The following is a 4,278-nucleotide window of genomic DNA, read 5'->3' as shown; positions in this document are numbered from 1 at the left end:
AGGAAGGGTGTGTATCAGGGTTGTATACTTTTACCATACATATTCAATCTGTATGCTGAGCAAATAATCTGAGAAGCTGGACTCTATGAATAAGAACACGGAATCAGGATTGGAGGAAGACTCATTAACAATTTGCTATATGCAGACGATACCTTTTTTGCTGGAAGTGAAGATGGCTTGAAGCACTCACTAATGAAGATCAGACTAGTCTTTGGTATGTGTTACACATCGACATAAAGAAAACAAAATCATCACAACTGGACCAATAAACAACATCACAATCAATGGAGAAAAGATTGAAGTTGTCAGAGATTTCATTTTACTTGGATGCACAATCAATACCAATGGAAGCAACAATCAAGAAATCAGATATCATATTGTACTGGGAAAATCTGTTGCAAAAGACCTCTTTAAATGTTAAAAAGCTATGATGTCACCTTGAATGCTAAGGTGTGCCTAACCCAAGACATGTATATTCAATCACCTCAAAAGCATGTGAAAGCTGGACAATGACTAAGGACGATCAAAGAAGAGTTGATGTCTTTGAAATATGGTGTTGGCAAAGAATACTGAAAATATCATCGACTGTCTGAAGAACAAATAAATCTGTCCTGGAGGAAGTGCAGCTGGAATGCGCTTTGGAAGCAAGAATGGCCAGACTTCATCTCACCTACTTTGGTTATGTTTTCAGAAGGGATCATTCCCTGGAGAAGGATATCATGCTGGCTAAAGTAGAGGGTCAGTGAGAAAGGGGAAAACCCTCAAGGAGATGGATTGGCACAGTGGCTGCAACGATGGGCTCAAGTATAGCAAGGATGAGAATGGTGCAGGACCAGGCAATGTTTCATTCTGCCATACATAGGGTCGCTGTGACTTGCAGCTGATTCGATGGCACCTAACAACAACAATGCTAGCCAAAAGGTTGGCAGTTCAAATCCACCAAGCAACACTGGAACAAAGACCTTGAGATCTGCTTCGGTAAATATTACAGCCAAGAAAACTATGGAGCAGTTCTACTCTGTGAAAAATGGGGTCACCATGGTTTGGTATCGACTCAAAGCTAACGGTTTGGTGTTTTTTGTTTTTTTTTTTTAAAGCTGTCTACCTATCTTGCCCTGAGCACTTTGGGCACAGAGCTGTATCAGACAAGGTAGAAGCTCAATTTCCAAGTCTAGTGGGAATAAGATATAAACGTGTGCAAAGGGGAAATAACATACTATCTCAACTTTGAGTCTCGGAGCCCAGAGGCAGGACTCAGCTCCATGGAAGCCTCCAAGGGTAGCGAGAAATCCAGCTGAGGCCTTGCGTCAGGAGCATCTCACCAGAACAGAATCACTGGACCTCCCTGTGCTCTCTTCTCTGCCTCCTCACTAATGAGGCTCCAGGGAAGTGCCACTTCCTGAAACTTCCAACTTCCTTGATTTTGATGCTGAATTAATCACTAGGGAGGGGCTCTGCAACCAACTCACTTAGTGAGAGAGCCTTGGGATTATTTTGAGTGTTTCTCAGAGAACCTGGTTCTGGAGCTCCTCAGAGCAACAAATGACTATTACTCTCTGAAGCATAACGGGCCCTCTCTCTGATGTTGTCCCATGCCAGATACCAGTATCCATGAGGAGAGTGAAAATATAGATGGGGAAATGTGTGGTTGTGTTGCTTTGATTTTGTGCTCTCCGATGCAGAGTTGAGTATCTTTACATCTTGGTTCATGGGTCCTTATCACCATTCGTCCCTGCAAGGTTTCTCCCCTGCTTTATTGGCTTTTAGCTCCAACTTCCATTTCCATATCTCTCCATCAACATAGCAGCCACTTCAATATACACTCTTATATAAACAGGTATCCTTGAAGAATATATATATCTTTGTATATCTGTGTATTTTCTATACATAAATAATAATAATAATAAAAGCAAACTCATTGCCGTTGAGTTGATTCTGACTCATAGCAACCCCCCTTTGGGTTTCTGAGGCAGTATTTCTATGGAAGTAGATTGCCCAGTCTTCCTTCTGAGGAGTGGCTGGTGGGTTTGAACCGCCAGCCTTCTGATTAGCAGTCAAATGCCTTACTATTTGACTAATTGTTATAATATTCATTACTTTCACACTTTTTGTATCCATTCTCCTTCCTGTTTGGACACCAATATCCTTGCTTCTCTTTTCTATTCCCAATCCATTCTCCATACCACAATCAGAGTAATTTTCTTAAAGCCTAAATTGAATCCTATCACTTCCCTGCTTAAACCACCTCAAGAACTTCTCATTATACTTTGTTGTTGTTGTTGTAAGGTACCGTTGAGTCGATTCCAACTCACAGCGATCCTATATACAACAGAACGAAACACTGCCCAGCCCTGCTTAGGTTACATGAAAAAGAGCCTACAAGCCTCTACTTGATCCAACTCCCATCTGTATCTACAACCTCAACCACTATCATCCTCTCCCCCTTTTCCCCAAACTTCAGCCAGAGTGACTTCCTTTCAGTTCTTTGAATCCATGAAGGTCTTTCCTGCCTCTTGGCTTTCACTTTTGCTTCCCTCTACCTGTGAGTTCTTTCCCCAGCTCTTTGAATGGCTTTCTTCTTCTCAGCCTTCAAACCTCAACTTAATTGCATCAATTAGTACAAACACATCGTTGGGGAGAGTTGAGCAAAATCAATTGTCTTGTGTCAGGTTCTTGCAGGGGCAGACTATCCAATAAGCAAGGTAAGCATGGACTTACTTGTGTTTATTTACTAATCTGTAGTAAGCAACTACTTTCACGTGAGATTATTAATTTGACAAGAGGCTTTGATTTTGTAGGGAGGTGCTGTGGGGTTGGGCAATAGATGGATGCTAGACATACCTGGAAGAAAAATCTTTGATGTGGTGAAAAAAATGTGAAATTGTTCACTACAGACAGTAAGTAAGCACAAATAAACCTGTGCTTACCTTACTTATTGCTTAATCTGACACTGGGAGAAGATGAGCCTCCTGTGGGGATTGTGAAAGTGATTTTTTAAATGAGTGCTTTCAAAGAAGAGAAGTGAGGTAAGCAGGGATGTGGTCTCGGCATATGAGCTCCAGCCAGGCGTCAGGAGGAGCACTGGGGCAAGAATTGCACCCCTGAATCAGTCCTATCTTGAGGGCAGGAGCCAGTCCACCACAACCCCTGCACTCAGCCATTGACAACTGGTTGCCCCCTTCTCCTCTCTTGAGGAAGCTCTAGGGAAGGGACAGCTGTGAGCCACAAGCACGTAGCCAGTGAAGGGATTTGAGCAGGACTCCAAGAGCATCTATGAGTAAAATTAGAGGTGCCCGTGACCCTAACTCCAGCAAGTCATTCAAGACCTTTGCCTGCATGTGCCCAAAGATAAATGTACAAGAAAGGTCATTTCAGCATTGTTTATAATGGCAAAAGCAAAGCAAAACAAAACAAAAACAAACCAAAAAAAAAAAAAAAAAAAAACCCAGAAATGACCTAAATGTCCATCAACAGGAAAATGGAGAAGCAAATTGTAGAACATACTTTTTAAAGCAGTAAAAATAATGAACTTGAATATAGGCAACATAATTTGAATTAAAAAAAGTTTCAGAAGAATACTACAAAACAATGCTAAATTTTTGTGTATATGCATACCTTTTGATAAACACAACATTGATGATAGTATTTACATCTTGGAAGGGAGAACACCAAAAAAACCAAACTCACTGCTGTTGAGTTGACTCCACCTTAGAGTGCCCCTCCTTGGGTTTCCGAGGCAGTATCTCGACGGAAGTAGATTGCCCAGTCTTCCTTCTGAGGAGTGGCTAGTGGGTTTGAACCACCAGCCTTCTGGTTAGCAGATAAATGCCTTAGGCACCACATCACCAGAGCTGCCAGGGAAGGAGAAAGTGGGGTAGAATTAGGAGTTCAAAGGTCTCTCAACTGTAATTGTAATGTTTTATTTAAACACACACATACTTCTACCATGGCAACATTTTAAGATTTACTAAAACTGGGTAATGGGTACACAAATGATCTTTTTTAAATTCTCTATGCTGCTCTATTTGTAATATTCACATACAATATTGACATCAATACAGGCAAGACAGAGAACATTTCCATCACCATGAGGATCCTTCATGTTGTCTTTATGTTATACCCACATCCCTCCTGCCCCAATTCTCAATTTCACCCCTGGTAACCACTAATCTGTTATTCATTTCTATAATTTTGTCATTTCAAAAATGACAGTCAGACAGTACACACATACATCACACACTATGAAACATTTTAGGATTGGCTTTTTTTTTTTTTTTT

The 4,278-nt window shown here is 41.1% G+C and overlaps 1 protein-coding gene across 1 annotated transcript in view; it reads left to right on the top strand.

Moving 5' to 3' along the window:
• Positions 1–4,278, top strand: part of LOC103194114 (olfactory receptor 1A1-like) — an 84,102-nt gene that overhangs the window by 41,358 nt on the left and 38,466 nt on the right. The gene's annotated exons all lie outside the window — the stretch shown is intronic.

Source organism: Orycteropus afer, unplaced genomic scaffold (genome assembly GCF_000298275.1).
Source record: "Orycteropus afer afer isolate SDZICR_OR568_19922 unplaced genomic scaffold, OryAfe1.0 scaffold00042, whole genome shotgun sequence".
Taxonomy (NCBI): Eukaryota; Metazoa; Chordata; class Mammalia; order Tubulidentata; family Orycteropodidae; genus Orycteropus; species Orycteropus afer.
This window is presented reverse-complemented; position numbering and strand designations above follow the sequence as displayed.